General features: G+C 40.9%; 1 pseudogene across 1 annotated transcript; it reads right to left on the bottom strand.

Annotated features, from left to right (window-relative positions):
* Positions 1-524: 524 nt before the first annotated feature.
* LOC309972405 (small ribosomal subunit protein uS5-like) lies at positions 525-1788 on the bottom strand (annotated as a pseudogene). The gene is made up of 2 exons: positions 1068-1788; positions 525-691 (listed from the first exon to the last, which is right to left on the bottom strand). The product of its transcript is annotated as a small ribosomal subunit protein uS5-like (transcript).
* Positions 1789-20738: the final 18950 nt, after the last annotated feature.

The raw sequence follows: 20738 nt of genomic DNA, 5'->3' as shown, positions 1-20738 counted from the left end.
TTGAGTCTGTTTCTGTTTTGTAAATAAGTTCATTTGTGTAATATTTTAGATCCCACATGTAAGTGATATCATATGGCATTTGTCTTTATCTTTCTGATTTACTTCACTTAGTATGACAATCTCTAGGTCCATTCATGTTGCTGCAAGTGGCATTATTTCATACTTTTTTTTTTTTTTTTTTTTTTTTGCGGTACGCGGGCCTCTCACTGTTGTGGCCTCTCCCGTTGCAGAGCACAGGCTCCGGACGCGCAGGCTCAGCGGCCATGGCTCACGGGCCCAGCCGCTCCGCGGCATGTGGGATCCTCCCGGACCAGGGCACGAACCCGTGTCCCCTGCATCGGCAGGCGGACTCTCAACCACTGCGCCACCAGGGAAGCCCCATTTCATACTTTTATATGGCTGAGTAGTATTCCATTGTGTGTGTGTGTATATATATATATATATATATATATATATATATATATATCTCACATCTTATTTATTTTTTAAACCAGCTTCATTCACTTTATTTTTCTCATATAAAACTATGTGGTGGCTACAGCTGGAGTCTGTGTTCTCTGCAGGGAAGCTCTGGTGTGGGTCTCTACAAGGTGGTCGGTGAATTGCTGATATGGAGATTTGGTGAACACCGTCTCTTTCCAGGGATCAGGAGTGAGATAACTGTAGGTCTTGGAATGGCATCAAAAGTGGTCTTGGGGGCTTCCCTGGTGGTGCAGTGGTTGGGAATCCGCCTGCCAATGCAGGGGACACGGGTTTGAGCCCTGGTCTGGGAAGATCCCACATGCCGTGGAGCAACTAGGCCCATGCGCCACAACTACTGAGCCTGCACTCTAGAGCCTGTGAGGCACAACTACTGAGCCCACATGCTACAACTGCTGGAGCCCTCGCACCTGGGGCCTGTGCTCCGCAGCAGGAGAAGCCACCACAATGAGAGGCCCGTGCACCACAATGAAGGGTGGCCCCCACTCGCCGCAACTAGAGAAGGCCCGCACGCAGCAGCAAAGACCCAATGCAGCCAAAAATAAATAAATAAATAAATATTTTAAAAATTTAAAAAAAAAAGTGGCCTTAGTGAAGTTGCCTAGTGTGGTGGTGCAGCTCCTGGGAGAGGTGTAGCAGTCATTAATTCTGGCCATCTTCAGTAGCTCCTTGGGCACAGGGGCTGAGATGATGCCAGTGCCCCTGGGAGCAAGGATGAGGCACACCAGCACAGAGCCACAGTGGCCAGTCACCCTGCAAGGGGCGGTATGGGGCTTGGCTGATCTTGTTTCCTCAGTAGCATCACCACACATGGACGATGGAGAGCTTGGCCAGAATGATGGCCTCATGGGTGGCAGTGGCTACCTCCTTACAGCGCTCGACACCCAAACCAACATGTCCATTGTAATTCCCAATGGCGACAAATGCCTTGAACCTGGTCCACTAGCCAGCACGGGTGTGATTTTACACAGGCATAATCTTCAAAACCTCGTCCTTGAGGGATGCCCCCAAGAAAAAATCAATGATCTCAGATTCCTTGATGGACAGAGAGAAGAGATAGATCTTCAGGGACTTGATCTTCATGTCCTTGACCAGGCAGCCCAGCTTGGTGTTGGGGAGCCACTCCTTGTGGCTCCTTGTCCTCAGCCTTGCCTCCGTGAGCTCTGCCGTCTCTGCCCCCACCGAGACCCGGGCCAAAACCCTGGACCCAGACGCTGCTACCAAAGCCTCTGCAGAAGACACTGGGGCCTCCCATTCCAGGGCCCCGGGGCCTCTGGGCCCTCCCGCAGTACTGCTGTCATCCACCATTTGGTGTTTTTACAGCGAAGAAGCTATACCACATCTTCTTTATCCATTCATCTGTCGATGGACATTTAGATTGCTTCCATGTCTTGGCTATTGCAAATAGTGCTACTATGAACATTGGGGTGCATGTGTCTTTTCGAGTTAGAGTTTTCTCCAGATACATGCCCAGGGGTAGGATTGCACGATCATATGGCAACTCTGTTTTCAGATTTTTAAGGAACTTCCGTAATATTTTCCATAGTGGCTGCACCAATTTACATCCCCACCAACAGTGTAGGAGGGTTCCCTTTTCTCCACACCCTGTCCAGCATATTCTACTTGTAGACTTTTCTTTTTTTTTTTTTTTTTTTTTTTGGCGGTACGCGGGCCTTTCACTGTTGTGGCCTCTCCCGTTGCGGAGCAACAGGCTCCGGACGCGCAGGCTCAGCGGCCATGGCTCACGGGCCCAGCCGCTCCGCAGCATGTGGGATCTTCCCAGACCGGGGCACGAACCCGTGTCCACTGCATCGGCAGGCAGACTCTCAACCACTGTGCCCCCAGGTAAGCCCTATTTGTAGACTTTTTAATGATGGTCATTCTGACCAGTGTGAGGTGGTACCTCATTGTAGTTCTGATTTGCATTTCTCTGTTAGTGATATTGAGCATCTTTTCATGTGCCTTGTGGCCATCTGTATGTCTTCTTTGGACAAATGTCTTTTTAGTTCTGCCCATTTTTTGATTGGGTTGGGTGTTTTTGTTGTTGTTATTGAGTTGTATGATCTGTTTGTATATTTTGGAAATTAAACCCTTGTCAGTTGCATCATTTGCAAATATTTTCTCCCAGTCTGAAGGTTATCTTTTCATTTTTGTTTATGGTTTCCTTTGCTGTGCAAAAGCCTATAAGTTTGATTAGGTCCCATTTTGTTTATTTTTGCTTTCATTTCTGTTGCCTTGGCAGACTAACCTAAGAAAACATTGGTACAATTCATGTCAGAGAATGTTTTGCCGATGTTCTCTTCTAGGAGATTTATGGTGTCATGTCTCATACTTAAGTCTTTAAGCCATTTTGAGTTTATTTTTGTGTATGGTGTGAGGGTGTGTTTTAACTTCTTTGATTTACATCGCTGTCCAGCTTTCCCAATACTACTTGCTGAAGAGACTGTCTTTTCTCCATTGTATATTCTTGCAGAGGCATTTTTTTAATTCATAAGTTATCTATCTGCTTTTATATTTGAACTTAAAATGTTTTTTAAACTTTTATGAGAAGTTCTGAAATGAATTTTATAAATTTACATTGAAACATGACTATTTATGCCCGAAAGTTCTTTTGAAATTAAAAGATTAGAAAACCTTATTTTAATTTTCTTTAATTAAAGGTTTTTTTAAATTTTTTAGTTTAATATTTTTATAATATCTAGATTAAGGCTACTTTATTTCTAAAGGAATCACTGGGTCTGAAGGTTTTCCCTGTCTACTCCTGTTCCCCCTCCTTTTATCTTTCACAGACATTACCCTCAATAAATCTATTGTGCTCCTAATTCCTTCTTGACATCTATTTCCTACAAGACCCAGTCTTCATAAACACTGACCATATATTCATTTTTCAGTAAACAGACTTTCAAGAAGAGAATTTGGGGATTGGATTGCTTACCTAGCATAGCATAAATGAAGTGAAATTGGAACACTAGTAAAACATGCAGGGCTGCTTCATGGGCCTCTGGGCCTCACTCTCAGACAGGCCTCATACTTAATTTTATCTTTGAACTTGTGTTTTGTAAGTGAAGTTCAACAGACAATAAAGTAGTCCTTTGGGTAAGGGAGATACACTTGGGGAGAAAGGAGGCAGCACATGCAGACACAGGTTCAGACCTGTGGGCATAGCAGACAAGCCTGGGTGTTCAGCAATTGGTCTGACAGCCCAGCACACTTGCCTATAGCTGGGCCAGGATCTGGGTCCAGACTGGTATTGGTGATGGTGGTAGCAGCAGCACAGAAAACAGAGGTGGCACCCCCTTCTTCCTATAAAAGCCTTTCATTTTGTACAGCTCTTCAGAGGGAGCTCCTTTCTATTTGCTAGATGGAATGCAGTCCAATTCATGAATCATTGAATAAAATCAGTTAGACCTTTAAATTTACTTAGTTGAATTGTTTTTTTAACAATTCCAAGAGTTTACAAATAAAAACTGAATTTAAACATTGTCACATTTAACAGAAAAGAATACTGTTTTCATACAAAGCTTCAGGTGAACAAATTATTAAGAATGACGACAATTTTAAATTAATTTTTCCTTTTAATTGAAGAATGCATAGACAGCCATCTTGAATTTATACAAATCAGAAAACCACTTTCAATTTCTTATGACTGTTACAATTACAGGAAATGTCAGAGGAAACATTAAATTTTCATTTACAATGAAATTCAGACTTAAATGAAACTGATGTATATGCAGAGTTGTCTTTTTAGAAAAATTATTCCATCTGAATTATTAGAGCTATACAAATTAAAAGATATATTTCAAAATAATTTATCAGAAACTTAGCCCAATATTATCATAGTCTGTATAATGCCTTTTTTTCTATAAAATACTCTTAATAGCTCCAGTAACAGTTGCATCAGCAGAAAAGTCCTTTTCAAATTTTAAAATTATCAAAAATTATTTGCCATCTGGCATTTACCAAGACCACCTGGTGTAGCTTTCAATTACACTGATTGAAAATGAAGTTGCTAAAAGTATCATGATGGCCTACCATAATGAATTTGCAGACAAGCAAGCCAGAAAAATCTTATGATCAATCAAGATATCACATTAATAAAGTATTATTTATTAAACATTATGACACAAAAATCAGTTTTTAGTAATTTTATGTTGTGACTCACCTCTGTATGTTTTATAAATAATAAAAAATTTTTAAAGGAAAATATTTTATATTTTAGTACCTTTGATAGCACTTGTTTCCTGCTTTTTGAACAAGGGTTCTCATGTTTTCATTTTGTACTGGGCCAAGCAAATTATGTAGCTGGCCCTGAATCCATGACATGTATATCAGTCAGGGTTCTACCATACAAACAGAATCCATCATATATATAACATATACATACATGTACTGTTTCTCTCATACACACACATATATATATATATATATATATATATATGTATATTGCAAGAACTGTTACCTTAAGCAATCTTGGAGGCTGGCTAGGCAAGACTGAAGTCTTGAGGGCAGGCCCTCAAGCTAGGAACTCAGGCAGAAACTGAAGCTACTGCCCATTAGATGCAATGTCTTCCTTGGGTGTTTTCTTAAGGCCATTGAACTGACTGGATGAGAATAATCATCTAATTAATAACAATAATAGAGGATAATCTCCTTAAAGTCAAAGACAACAGAAATTAATCCCATCCCACCTACAAAATTCCTAATAGCAACATCTGGGTTAGTGTTTGATTGAATAACTAGGTGCTATAACCTAGCCAAATTAACACATAAAACTAAGCATTACAGGATGGGACAACGACATGATTCCTTAAAATGTAATCTGTTTGGGAGGAAGTGTCCAAAAAAAGCAAGGCTTTGAGAATTCAAGTATGGGCTAGCCTAGTATAGTAATAAAGATGACCACAAGGTGAGATTTCTTTTAATTGTACTGGAGAATAAAAGAATATTCAGGACTTCCCTGGTGGCGCAGTGGTTAAGAATGCAGGGGACATGGGTTCGATCCCTGGTCCAGGAAGATCCCACATGCCGCAGGGCAACTAAGCCCTGTGCCACAACTACTGAGCCCTCGTGCTGCAACCACTGAAGCCGATGTGCCTAGAGCCTGTGTTTTGCAACCAGAGAAGCCACCGCAATAAGAAGCCCGAGCACCGCAATGAAGAGTAGGCCCTGCTCGCCGCAACTAAAGAAAGCCCGCGTGCAGCAACGAAGACCCAACGCAGCCAAAAATAAAAAAGAATATTCATTAAGAATATGAAAATGTCAGGGTGTTGAGCTCTGAGCTGAAGGAATAGGTAGAGAACCAGAGAAATTCTATGATAACCTTAAAAGAATTGATCTCGCAACTGCCTGGCAGACAAGGCCCCAAATTTAATTTTGCAGATAGAATTACAACAGAATACACAACCTCACCAAGTCTTTTATGTTAAGATTAGGATATTAGTTGGGAAGGAGGGAAATTCTTGAGACTTGAGTTAGGGATATTTGGATGGACTCAGACAAAACTGGGAATCTTGTACCTTCAAATTTCCCTGCACCTGCCTTGCTGGTGAAGATAGAACCTCCTTCCCTGCCTGAGTTTAAGGATCTATCAAACCTTGCCTTAAGTCAGTAATCTTGCTCTAGGGCAGCAGTCCCCAACCTTTTTGGCACCAGGGACTGGTTTCATGGAAGACAGTTTTTCCATGGACGGGGTGGGGGTGGGGGTGGTTTCAGGATGATTCAAGTGCATTACATTTATTGAGCACTTTATTTCTACTATTATTACATTGTAATATATAATGAAATAATTATGCAACTCACCATAATGCTGACAGGAGGCAGAGCTCAGAAGGTAACGAGAGCGATGGGGAGCAGCTGTAAATACAGATGAAGCTTCCATAGCTTGCCCACCACTCACCTCCTGCTGTGCAGCCCAGTTCCTAGCAGGCCATGGACTGCTACGGGTCTGTGGCCCGTGGGTTGGGGCCCCCTGCTCTAGGGGATGCCTAATCTCCTGAAGACCCACCCCTCACCTTCCTTTCTGCCTCCAGAAGCCAGTTAGCTCCCAGGATGCCCTAGAGGGGAAAGCGCACTGTTCCGAAGAGATATGCAAATATGTGTTAATAGGAAACTGGGAAACTTGTGAGAATGGATTCTAAGAGTTTTAGAGCAAGGAAGATGGAACATAACACCAAGTTGGGCAAAATTTATCAATCTAAAGGTTCTGACTTGTGAGTCTGAATTCAACATTCAAACTGGAGCAGCTGAGATTAGTTTGCTTGATGAGCAACTAACAGCTTGCTTGATTAGTTGACTGAAACCTAGACTGAGCAGTGATTATTTGAAAAGAAGACATCCTGGTTTAAGTTCTATTTGTGATTGATTTTTCAAATATTCAAAGTAGCTTTTGAAATGCAGAAGAAACATATGATCATTGTAAAACCATTTATCTAGTAAAAAGGTATATAATAGAAAAAATTAGTACCCAGACTGGTGATTTCATTCCCCAGAAGTAACCACTGTTAACTGTTTGGTGTGTATCTTCCAAATCTTTTTCTTTTAATGTGTATGTAAATATGTTTATTCTTTTTTTATACTGTATGTGAATATAAAGACATACTTTTTAAGGACTGAGAGTAGGAATAAATCACATTACTACCAGGAATGCAGGAAAGAATGCAAGGAGTGTTGAAACCCTGCAACTCAGATAAGGGACTTGAACCTGGTCTTTTAATTGAGATCACACACCTGGTCTCAGGAATTAATGAAGCTCAGGTTCTTGATGTCTTGTCGCAGAGAGAATTCGGTGAGAGACAAAGTGATAGGTAAGAAGTTGGATTTATTTAGAGAGAAACACACTTCACAGAGTTTGGGCCATCTCAGAAGGAGAGAAGCCCCGAAATATGGCGTGGTTAGTTTTTTTTGGGCTGGGTAATTTCATAGGCTAATGAGTGGGAGGATTATTCCAACTATTGGTGGGAAGGGGCAGATATTTCCAGGAATTGGGCCACCACCCACTTTTTGGCCTTTTATGGTTAGCCTCGGAACTGTCATGGCGCTGGCGGGTGTGTCATTGAGCATGCTAATGTATTATAATGAGCATATGATGAGGTTCAGGGTGCACTGGAAGTCGAGTATTCCGCCATCTTGGACCTAGTTCTAACCAGTTTTTGTCATGTCCTATGGCTATGTCATTCTTTTAAAGGTTGTGCCCTGCCCCCTTCCCTCCTGTTTCAGTGTCATCACTACAAGGACTCTACATCCTAAACTTTCTAAGCTGAAACAGATTTCAATATTCTACCCCCTTATCGGACTATCAATCAAATCAAAAACTAGATACCTCAGAAACTAGATACAAAAGCCCTGTACTTGATTTATTTTTGATTTGGATTTGGAATTGTTACAGGTCTGACAAAGGATGTATCCTGCAAACAGTTATGAAATATTCCGTGTCCTGGCCCTCATATGACAAACAGATCCACTTCATGAAATCCTGCAAATTCAGCCTTCTAATTAGGGCTCAACTAATACATTGTGAAGTGTCTTTTTTTTTTTTTTGGCCACGGGATTTTATTTCTCCGACCAGGGATCAAACCAATGCCCCCTGCATTGGGAGAGCAGAGTCTTAACCACTGGACCACCAGGGAAAACTTCCCCACTGTGAAGTTTTGAGTAAATTTTTCACCTCTCTAAGCCTCAATTTCCTCCTTAATAAAAAAGGGCTGGGGCTCCCCTGGTGGCGCAGTGGTTGAGAGTCCGCCTGCCGATGCAGGGGACACAGGTTCGTGCCCCGGTCCGGGAAGATCCCACATGCCGCGGAGCGGCTGGACCAGTGAGCCATGGCCGCTGATCCTGCACGTCCGGAGCCTGTGCTCCGCAACGGGAGAGGCCACACCAGTGAGAGGCCCGTGTACCGCAAAAAAAAAAAAAAAAAAGGGCTAATAACACCTACCTCACAGGATTAATGGAAGGAGCAAATGAAAGGATATTTATATGAAGATGGATTTAAAACATAAATCATCATAGAAATAAAGGTCATTATTATCTCAATATTACTTTATGTAATAATAACTTACTATGTGCAGGCACCCTTCTAAGGGCTTTACGTGTATTAACTATTTCAATTAATTAAAACAAGGTTTAATAAGATGCATAACAAATAATTATTCATTTTATATGCTGTGAAGACTTTAATTATTTCATTTAATCTTCAAAACGACTCTGTAGGAAGTTACTACTAACACAATCTCCATTTTGCTGATGAGGAAGCTGAGGAATACAGAGCTTAAGTAACTCGCATGAGGTCACTTACCTGGGAAGTGGCAGTGCTGGGATTTGAATTCAAATGCTACTGTACCTATCATTTTGTGTGCAAATTATGTGAGCCAGAAATCTTGATAATTTTTTTCTTTATTTTATATTGTGCTTAATTTTGTAATATTTCTCTTAAGTAATCTATTTGGAAGTATTAGGAAAACAAGCCCAAATTTCTTTTCCTTTTTTTGGCCATGCCATGCGGGGATTTTAGTTCCCTGACCAGGGATCAAACCCAAGCCCTGGTAATGAGAGTGCAGAGTCCTAACCACTGGACAGCCAGGGAATTCCCCAAGCCCAAATTTATTTATTGGATGTCATAATACAAAGCTAAATTTCATCCTAAATTTTCATGCACAGCTATAATAAAACATGTTTTCTTCATTTCTGGTGAAAGACAATGTTTTTCCAGTTCCCCAAATGGTGAGGCATATCAAAGACATTGTTAGCAACAGATTCCTGGGCCCCAGTCAAGACTCAATGAATCAGGATGTCCTGGGTAGAGACCTGATAATCTACAAATTTGATAAGTGGCCCAGATTCTAGGGATGTTTGGGAAACAAAAGTATAGAGGAAATGGGCTCCTGAATCCTAATAGCCCTTAGCTTTGCTTAAGATTTTTTGACCATCCCTTTCATAGAAATATGTAATCTTATCACTCCTTAGAAATTTAAAAAATTATTTCATGATTTTATTATGGTCTGTGATGAAGAGCTGATTTTAAATATAAAATACTTTAGAATTATTATTAAAAATAATGTCAGTTCATTTTAATATGTTGTTTAATAATATCGATCACACACGTTTGTGTCTGAGGGAACCCAGTAAGCATTATCCCTCTTCCCCACCTTCGATCTGAACTAATTGAGAGATAAGACAGGGTAGGTATGTGAAGAACCAAGTTATCCTCTTTATTAATATTAAAAGCGGATATTAGAGAATATGGCTTACATCTGTGGGCATGAGGGCTTCCTAACTCTGAACTCCTATGTAGGCATATTTGCCTGTCTTGTCACAGGTAATGCTGAAAAACCACAGGCTACACTTGAAGAGACCAGCCCCTTTCCCCATATGACATTAGTCAGGATACACCTAGAGGCTGCCAGCTATCAGGAGAATGGAACTGAGTGGGATACACATACCTGGTTTCTTCCGCCAAATTCATTAATCAAATTACTCACCTTAGCTAAGAGGCATAGGGGAAAGTAGCTTGGATTGTTAGGCTAGTGAATCCCTCTTCACAGAAACGGAAACATTTCCCATTTCACAAGAGAAATATCCTGTTTAATTTACTTTAAATTCATCGTGTTAAAAAAAAAAAGCATAGTTTGTTGATTTTTAAAAATCTTCGGCATGTTCTTGGTTTTTTTGTTGTTGTTGTTTTTTGCGGTATGCGGGCCTCTCACTGCTGTGGCCCCTCCCGCCATGAAGCACAGGCCATGGACGCGCAGGCCCAGCGGCCACAGCTCATGGGCCCAGCCACTCCACAGCATGTGGGATCCTCCCGGACTGGGGCACGAACCCGTGTCCCCTGCATCGGCAGGCGGACTCTCAACCACTGCGCCACCGGGGAAGCCCCATGTTCTTGTTTTTAAGACAAAATGCGTGGGCTTCCCCGGTGGTGCAGTGATTAAGAATCTGCCTGCCAATACAGGGGACACAGGTTCGATCCCTGGTGGGGGAAGATCCCACATGCTGCGGAGCAAATAAGCCCGCGCGCCACAACTACTGAGCCTGCACTCTAGAACCCGCAAGCCACAGCTACTGTGCCCGCGCACCACAACTACTGAGGCTGCATGCCGCAACTACTAAAGCCCGCGTGCCTAGAGCCCATGCTCCGCAACAAGAGAAGCCATGACAATGAGAAGCCCGCGCACCGCAATGAAGAGTAGCCACCGCCCACCCACCGCAACCAGAGAAAGCCCACGTGCAGCAAAAAAGACCCAACACAGCCAAAAATAAATTAAAAAAAAAAATTTTTTTTTAATTGCTGTACACGGGCCTCTCACTGTTGTGGCCTCTCCCGCTGCGGAGCACAGGCTCCAGACGCGCAAGCTCAGCGGCCATGGCTCACGGGCCCAGCCGCTTCGCGGCATGTGGGATCCTCCCGGACTAGGGCACGAACCCGTGTCCCCTGCATCGACAAGCAGACTCGCAGCCACTGCGCCACCAGGGAAGACCCCTAGTTCAACACTTTTAAGTGTTAGAAACATCTTGATGTACCATATGAAATTTTTTTTTTCTTTTTTAGTTGCATTAGGTCTTCATTGCTGCGCGCAGGCTTTCTCTAGTTGCAGCGAGCCCCCTCTTTGTTACGGTGCAGGGCTTCTCACTGCGGTGGCTTTTCTTATTGTAGAGCACGGGCCCTAGAGCGTGCGGGCTTCAGTAGTTGCCGCGCATGGGCTCTAGGGTGCACTTGGGCTTCAGTAGCTGTGGTTCGCAGGCTCTAGAGCGCAGGCTCAGTAGTTGTGGAGCACAGGCTTAGTTGCTCCGTGGCATGTGGGTACTTCCCGGACCAGGAATCAAACCCATGTCCCCTGCATTGGCAGGTGGATTCTTAACCACTGCGCCACCAGGGAAGTCCCTACCATATGAAATTTTGATCAGGAAATGCAATGAAGCTCATGGGGAGTTGTATAGCATAGTGATTAATGGGGAGGGTTCTGGAGACAAACTGCTCAGATTTGATTCTGTAGTTCAAGCTGTATGACTTTGGGCAGCTTATTTAACCTTAGCCTTAAAGTGGCGATAATGACAGTATCTACTTAGAATGTAAAGGAGATGAAGCATGCAGAATTAACATCTCTCCAACTTGTATAAATTAGGTGCTCAGTATTAGCAATATTTATATATTTTAGGCATATTAAGTTTGCCAGAAAAAAAAGGAAAGTTATCCTAGACATAGAATAGGGGATGAATATGCAAAAGTAAATAACAAGCACAGGTCACTTTAGACAATAATATGCTTTTATTTAAAAATGTGTGTAGGGCTTCCCTGGTGGCGCAGTGGTTGAGAGTCTGTCTGCCAATGCAGGGGACACGGGTTCGAGCCCTGGTCTGGAAAGATCCCACATGCCGCGGAGCAACTAGCCCAGTGAGCCACAATTGCTGAGCCTGCGCGTCTGGAGCCTGTGCTCCGCAGCAGGAGAGGCCGCGATGGTGAGAGGCCCGCACACCGCGATGAAGAGTGGCCCCCACTTGCCGCAACTAGAGAAAGCCCTCGCACGGAAACGAAGAGCCAACACAGCCACAAATAAATAAATAAATAAATAAAATTTTAAAAAAATAAAAATAAAAATGTGTGTAAACTGGATTAGAGTCAAACCAAGAGCTTCTTGTTTAAAAGGGAACTCTGGTAAATTCTTCTGTAACAATATATTTTCTAATGTGTATTATGTAGCTATTGATGTTTGGATTTCCTCTCCACCTTCCATAATAATTGGGAAATATCTGTTTTGTAACCCATAGCCATATCAAATAAAAGCATATATTCTAGCCTTATCTTAAATGTAAATAATAAATGTTATTGCAACGATAATAAATATTTTAAGGAATTGCTGATTTTGATCTTTATGCTTTTTCATTTTGATAACAAACTTCTGACGGAAACCTCATGATATCAATATATGAGTCTCAGTTTTAGTACTTAAGATGTAACAATGCCGTAATAGGTACTCGACGGATAGTTGTTGAATGAATAAATGATTGAACTAATTCATGAGTTCATGAATACAAAAAGATGATACCTGACCCTAAAAGTGTCCGGGGAAAAACAAGACTAACAAGAAAAATAAGACTAACAAGAAAAATTCAAAGGTATAAGTAACCATATCATTCTTAAACTACCTGATCTTTTAGAACTAACAATTGAGGTTAGGAATTCTCTATTTTGCCTCTCTGTATCTATATAATATTGCAGCTCTTTTATTATATTGTGGAAAGATTGTGAACCAGCAGAAGGCTCAAGGTTGTGTCATCTGATAGGCCCACTACAGAACTGTACCCCGTGTGTTACTTAGCAACATTTCCCTGCCCCTCTTCTCTCATCTCCTGTTGGGAAACCTGCTCGGAGGCTGTGGAGCTTGGCAGGGATGAAGGAAAATCCAATGACTGATATAGATGACTTTTGGTTTTGGGATGGTGTTTTTTCTTTTTTCTTTCTAGCTTTTTCCCTTTATTTAAGGATTAGAACATATATATCAGAGAGTTTACTGCACAGTGGAAGATGAGGAGCAGGAACATGTTTGACTGGAATTGGGTTATTTGGTACCGGTGGTGCCACGCCTTAATTGCTAAAGACGTTGCTCTTGGGAAACGCTGACACTTCCCTTCTCACACTTCGGGTTACAACCCTGTTGAGTTAAGCAATACCCTGCTTCACACTGGAGACTTGAATTGAAATAAGTGACAACTAACTTTTTTGTTGTTTGTCTTAATTTTTGAATTTTATTTTATTTATTTTTTTATACAGCAGGTTCTTATTAGTCATCAATTTTATACACATCAGTGTATACATGTCAATCCCAATCGCCCAATTCATCACACCACTATCCCCACACCCCTGCGGCTTTCCCCCCTTGGTGTCCATACGTTTGTTCTCTACATCTGTGTCTCAACTTCTGCCCTGGAAACCAGTTCATCTGTACAATTTTTCTAGGTTTCACATACATGCATTAATATATGATATTTGTTTTTCTCTTTCTGACTTACTTCACTCTGTAAGACAGTCTCTAGATCCATCCACGTCTCAACAAATAACCCAATTCCGTTCCTTTTTATGGTTGAGTAATATTCCGTTGTATATATGTACCACAACTTCTTTATCCATTCGTCTGTTGATGGGCATTTAGGTTGCTTCCATGACCTGGCTATTGTAAATAGTGCTGCAATGAACATTGGGGTGCATGTGTCTTTTTGAATTATGGTTTTCTCTGGGTATATGCCCAGTAGTGGGATTGCTGGATCATATGGTAATTCTATTTTTAGTTTTTTAAGGAACCTCCATACTGTTCTCCGTAGTGGCTGTATCAATTTACATTCCCACCAACAGTGCAAGAGGGTTCCCTTTTCTCCAAATCCACTCCAGCATTTGTTGTTTGTAGATTTTCTGATGATGCCCATTCTAACTGGTGTGAGATGATACCTCATTGTGGTTTTGATTTGCATTTCTCTAATAATTAGTGATGTTGAGCAGCTTTTCATGTGCTTCTTGGCCATCTGTATGTCTTCTTTGGAGAAATGTCTATTTAGGTCTTCTGCCCATTTTTGGATTGGGTTGTTTGTTTCTTTAATACTGAGCTGCAGGAGCTGTTTATATATTTTGGAGATTAATCTTTTGTCCGTTGATTCATTTGCAAATATTTTCTCCCATTCTGAGGGTTGTCATTTGGTCTTGTTTATGGTTTCCTTTGCTTTGCAAAAGCTTTAAAGTTTCATTAGGTCCCATTTGTTTATTTTTGTTTTTACTTCCATTACTCTAGGAGGTGGATCAAAAAAGATCTTGCTGTGATTTATGTCAAAGAGTGTTCTTCCTATGTTTTCCTCTAAGAGTTTTACATTTAGGTCTCTTACATTTAGGTCTCGAATCCATTTTGAGTTTATTTTTGTGTATGGTGTTAGGGAGTGTTCTAATTTCATCCTTTTACATGTAGCTGAGTGACAACTAACTTTTATGTAGGAAAATAAAAGAGTACAAAGGAGAAAGGAATCACTCCTTTTTATGTAACTCCTTAGACAGAAGTATAAATCTGAGTGGATAAAGTAAATATTCCTTGAGTGTAATTAGAATTCTGAGTGGATAAACTATATACAGTTGACCCTTGAACAACACAGGTTTGAACTGCACGGGTCCACTTATACACAGACTTTTTTCACTAAGTACACACTTCAGTACTATGTGATCTGCAGTTGACTGAATCTGTGGATGAAGAACTGCAGATATGGAGGGCCGACTGCTCAAGGGTCAACCGTACATCAACACCTGCCTATTTGGACAGAGCTAGACTAAATTTACTGCAAGAGAGTTTGGGGGTTTTGAGCATGAACCACCCATTCTCCTTGCTTGGCCCTGCAATAAAACTTCCTCTGCTCCAAAAAATAGAATAGAATAGAAAGAATAGAATAACTGCAACACTTTGTTCACATAATTGTTCTTAAAAAAAATTAAGCTTTAAAATATCTAATGGAAAATTAAAGTAATAATTAGGTAAATTGAATACTGAATCACTATGTTGTACACCTGAAAATAATATAATATTGTGAATCAACTATACTTAAATTTTTTAAATTAGATAAATTCGGGACTCCGCTGGCAGTCCAGTGGTTAAGACTGCCCTTCCAATGCAAGGGATGAGGGTTCCATCCCCATTTGGGGAACTAAGATCCCACATGCCACATGGCATGGGCAAAAAATTAAAAAATAAAATAAAAATAAAAAATTAGATGAATTGAAGTGATTACCTCCTTAAATATTGTTTTTCTTAGGAAAAGCTTATACCCTTTATTTATTTATTTATTTTTGGCTGCATTGGGTCTTCTTTGCTGTGTGTGGGCTTTCTCTAGTTGTGGTGAGTGGGGGCTACTCTTTGTTGCAGTGCGTGGGCTTCTCATTGTCGTGGCTTCTCTCATCATGGAGCACAGGCTCTAGGTGCGTGGGCTTCAGTAGTTGTGGCTCACGGGCTCAAGAGCGCAGGCTCAGTAGTTGTGGCGCATGGGTTTAGCTGCTCCACGGCATGTGGGATCTTCCCGGACCAGGGCTCGAACGCGTGTCCCCTGCATTGGCGGGTGGATTCTTAACCACTGCACCACCAGGGAAGTCCCACTTATACTCTTTTTAAGGTTAAGTGAAAATAATGCTAGATATAAAGTAGGTTGTAGAAATATCAAGGTGAATGGGAAAGTTTCACGTTTCCTTTAGGTATGAAACTAAATAAACAGTATCGTGACTTCACTATTCAGAGTAGATAAGAATTGTCATATATAGTTAAACATATAAAATATTCTAATTTTTAATTAACTAAGGATAAAAATAACTTATTTCCTTTCATCCAAAATTATGATGATTTTCATTTTTGGTCTTCCCTACTGTCATAAGAATTTAATGATTGTAAACAGTGTGACCAACTTATAAATAAACATATGGTTTTTATTATCTCAGAATTTGAAAGTCATTTAAAGAGGAAGCTGCTTTAAAAGTGCATACTTTGTGATATGACCTCATACAAAAGTCTACATAATTATCTGATGTTTACCCATACATGCTTTACACACTTTACTACTCATAACAGTGGCATCTCCCCTACTTCAAATTTTTGTAATTCTTACACTCTGTGGAATAAAATTCATTAGTTGAGTTTATACTGAAATGTATAAATTCCTAGTTTCATGCATTTCATGTATAGTCCTTTGAAGGGTCCTGATCTTTGCTTTCACATAGTACAAAGCACACAGGAGACAAAACAAAGTTTTGCTAAGTTGAGAATTACGGTTGTGGATTTTGAATGAGTAATACCAAACTGGTTCTGTAAAAATTATGAAGGTTAGGTTTGTTCATGAATATCAGAGAAGGTTCTCTCCACATGCTCTGAATACATGATTGAAAATTGATAATTTCTCAGCAGAGGCTTTCTCAAATAGAGATATCAATACCACATAGTTTGTTAAAATAAAGTTTCAACAAGGAACCAAGAAGGAAACTGCATCCCCACCAGAAAAAAAATGTGATTTTATTTTTTTAATTTTTTGGCCACACCGTGCGGCTTGCAGGATCTTAGTTCCCTGACCAGGAGTCAAACCCATGCCCTTGGCAGTGAAATAGCCGAGTCCTAACCACTGGACCACCAGGGAATTCCCCTCCACAAAATGTAATTTTACATTTTTTAAAACAACAAAAAAGGGACTTCCCTGGCGGTCCAGTGGCTAAGATTCTGCACTCCCATTGCGGGGGGCCCAGGTTTGATCCCTGGTCAGGGAACTAGATCCCACATGCTGCAACTAAGAGTTGGCATGCTGCAACTAAAAGATCCCACATGCCACAACTAAGACCCAGCACAGCCAAATAAATAGATAAATATATATTTTAAAAAGTAACTATCTTGCCTGATGTGGAGCAGTGTTTTCAACGTCTGGTGGTGAGGAGCTCGGAGTATTTTTGTCCAGCAAAGCACTGTCAGTTCCATTAATTATGTCAGTGTATAAAGGAGAGTTTTTAGACTTTAATTTACTGAGTGTCTTAAGGTTATAATTTTCAATAGTAACTTTCTCTGTTGTTTTAGAATCTGCTCTCTCTATCAGATAAAATCTATCTTGGATGATAGTTTAATCAAATTCATTTTGGTTTTTGCAAAATTCCTTTTTTTTTCAGATTTTTAAGAATCCCGAGGTCAAGGAAATAAATGAAAAATTTCTAAAAATGTTCATGTATACTTAAAATACTGTAACTATATGTATTAAATCTATAGAAAAACTGATGGAAGGAACTTGCAACTAAGATTTAATAGCTTTATTTTACAAACCATAATAAATTTAATAACTTTATTACAACATTTACTTATAAATTACAGTTTGACATAATTATAAATTAATAAATGGCATCAAATTATATGGATTATTAATCCAGTGGCTGATCATCTGGCTGCTTCTAGCATCTACCAGAACTACTGAAGAGCAGGCTGAGTCTTGAAGAAGGTGATCCTTTAAGCACCTATGAATCCCTGTGACTAGAAGGATCCAGTCATCTCTTCTGTAGGACAATGTAAAGGAAATGTCTTCTCCTCTCCGATATTTCCCTGCCCCCAACCAACATAAAATATATTACAAGAGAGGTATGAAAACGTAGAAGTGTGGGGTTCCAAACATGCACTTTATTTTTCATTTATTTATTTATTTGGTTGCACAGGGTCTTAGTTGTGGCAGGCGGACTCCTTAGTTGCGGCTCAAGGACTCCTTAGTTGTGGCATTCGAACTCTTAGTTGCGGCATGCATGTGGGATCTAGTTCTCTGACTAGGGACCGAACCCGGGCCCATTGCTTTGGGAGCACAGAGTCTTACCCACTGCACCACCAGGGAAGTCCCGCAAAAATGCACTTTAAAAAACTGTTGGGTCAAGGATTCTTTGGTTATAAGCAAAATGAAGCTATCCAGGGCTTCCCTGGTGGCGCAGTGGTTGAGAGTCCGCCTGCTGATGCAGGGAACACGGGTTCATGCCCCGGTCCGGGAGGATCCCACATGCCACGGAGCGGATGGGCCCGTGAGCCATGGCCGCTGAGCCTGGGCGTCCGGAGCCTGTGCTCCGCAACGGGAGAGGCCACAACAGTGAGAGGCCCGCGTACCGCAAAAAAAAAAAAATGAAGCTATCCAAATTAACTCCAGTAAAAAGCATGAGGTTAGAAATCCATAGGGAAATCTCATGGATCCCAAATACAAGTATAGGAATCATCAAAGCTATCAGACCACTGTTCTCTCAGTCTTTCACTAGGGCTGTATGATTTCTGCTTCCTTTAGCACATCTAGGTTATGGCTTATTTCTGAAGAACGGTTTTCTCAGTTTATTTGTACGCACACATCAAAAAATGGCGCCTGTCCTGAGTCTACCTGACCGTACAGCTCTACAGCCTCTATGGAGTTACTGACTCAGTATCTAGGTCTCTGGTTAAATAATCAAACAGAAGAATCTGTTTGGGCTAGGTTTCTCCCCTGGTCCCATCAGCTGTGGGTCTGGAGACAAAGTCTAATGCCAGTAGGGTTGCCGCTACCAGGAACTGTGGGTGGGGCAGATTCTCTGAGAAGGGCATGCGGGTGGGAATGAAACAATTACTATCTCAAGTTCCCAGATACAGGATATGTTGAAGTTGGACTTTCTCAGTTGGTTTCTCCCTCTCTCCCTCCCTCCCCCCCTTCTTCCCCCTCTTCCTCCCTCCTTCCCTCCCTCTTCCTTCCTTCCTTCCTTCCTTTTTCTTTCTTTTCTTGCTTTCTTTTTTGTTGGAAGTTCAGGCTATGGAAGACAGAAGCATATTCTCCTTAGAGAATATCAGCATATTCTCCTTATTTCAAAAAAAGGCAGGGTTTTGGTATGTGGCAGGTATACCTTACTCTATTAAAAATGGGAGAGGACGGACTTCTCCGGCGGTCCAGTGGTTAAGATTCTGCGCTTCCACTTCAGGGGGCACGGGTTTGACCCCCGGCTGGGGAAATAAGATCCCACATGCCAGCGGTACGCGGCCAAAAAAAAAGGGAAAGGGGTATACTAAGGCTACTGATTTCCCAAGTAATTTTCTAGTGTCCAGGTTGAGAGGAAGCTTTGAGTAACCAACTAAAACCTGTTTCCATTTGCTAGAATAGTTTTTGTTCTAAAGCTCCAAATAAAGATATCCTAAGAGACTGGCATCTCCTTCGTGGTCCAGTGGTTAAGAATCCGTCTTGCAATGCAGAGGACGCCGGTTTGATCCCTGGTGGGGGAACTAAGATCCCACATACTGAGGGGGAACTAAGCCTTGGCACCGCAACTACTGAGCCTACACACCACAACTAGAGAGACAGTGTGCCTCAACTAGAGAGCCCACATGCCACAAACTACAGAGCCCATGAGCTCTGGAACCTGTGCGCCATAACTAGGGAGAAGCCCCCACACCGCAAGGAAAGATCCCATGTGCCGCAATTAAGACCCGACACAGCCAAGAATAAATAAATTAATTAATTATTTTTTTAAAAAGACATCCTAAGAGAGATAACATATTGATACTGATAGTTTATTGATCCAATTATTCCTTTAATTAACTTTCTCAAACAGGAAGATTACAAGAGAATAAGCCACGAACAGAACTTAATTCTTTAATATTTTGATTCCATTGCCCTAATTGTAATACCATTCTATGTGTGATGAAAACAGAAAAATCACATTTTACTTCTGATTTTTAATAGTTTGAGGGATCACTTCCTTTTATTAATTAATTGTTAATAGGTTATAATAAGTTGTAGTGACAATTTGCTTTTGCTAGTGCTTTGCATAAAACATGATACATTCAGTTTAGCACAGTGCCTATCCAGAAACCAAGGTACTAATGTACAGCATGGTGACTATAGTTAATAACACTGTATTCCATATTTGAAAGTTGCTAAGAGAGTAGATCTTAAAAGTCCTGATCACAAGAAAAAGAAAAAGAAAAAAATTTTTTGTAACTATTTATGGTAGCAGATGGTAACTGGACTTATTGTGGTGATCATTTTGCAATGTATACAAATATTGAATCATTATACTGTTCACCTGAAACTAATATAATGTTATACATCAATTATACCTCAACAAAAAAATAAATAATTGACAAAGAAAGAAAGAAAGAAAGCCTAGGTATAGAGTTCTCAGGTAAAAATACTTTTTTTCTCAAAATTTTGAAGATATTGCTCCCTTGTCTTTAAGCTTCCAGTGTTGCTGCTGAAAAGTCCAGTGCTCTCTGATTCTTTATTCTTTGACCTTTTTTTTCCCCCCACTCGGAAGCTTTCAAAATCTTTACCCAATGTGTTCTGAAATTTCAGTTATATGCCTTGCTTTGGGTCTTTTTTTTTTTTTTTTTTTTCTTTCTTTCTTCCATTGTGTGGGGTACTGGGTGAGTCCTTTCAATCAATATCCTTTGTTCTGAAATTTTTTATTATATTATTTTTTTGATAATCACCTCCTCTCTCTTCTTTCTTTCTCTTATTATTTGGGTATGGGGACTCTTGGACTGATCAACTAATTTTCCTATCTTTTCTATCTTTCATCTCTGGCTTACCCTGCTTTCTCAGAGATTTCTTTAAATTTATCTGCCACCTTTTTTTTTTTTTTTTTTTTTTTTTTTTTTTGCGGTACACGGGCCTCTCACTGGTGTGGCCTCTCCCGTTGCGGAGCACAGGCTCCGGACGCGCAGGCTCAGCGGCCATGGCTCACGGGCCCATCCGCTCCGCGGCATGTGGGATCTTCCCGGACCGGGACA

Source organism: Leucopleurus acutus (assembly GCF_964270905.1).
Source record: "Leucopleurus acutus genome assembly, chromosome: 15".
Classification (NCBI taxonomy): Eukaryota; Metazoa; Chordata; class Mammalia; order Artiodactyla; family Delphinidae; genus Leucopleurus; species Leucopleurus acutus.
Note: the sequence above shows the minus strand (reverse complement) of the source record. Positions and strands in the feature narration are given on the sequence as shown.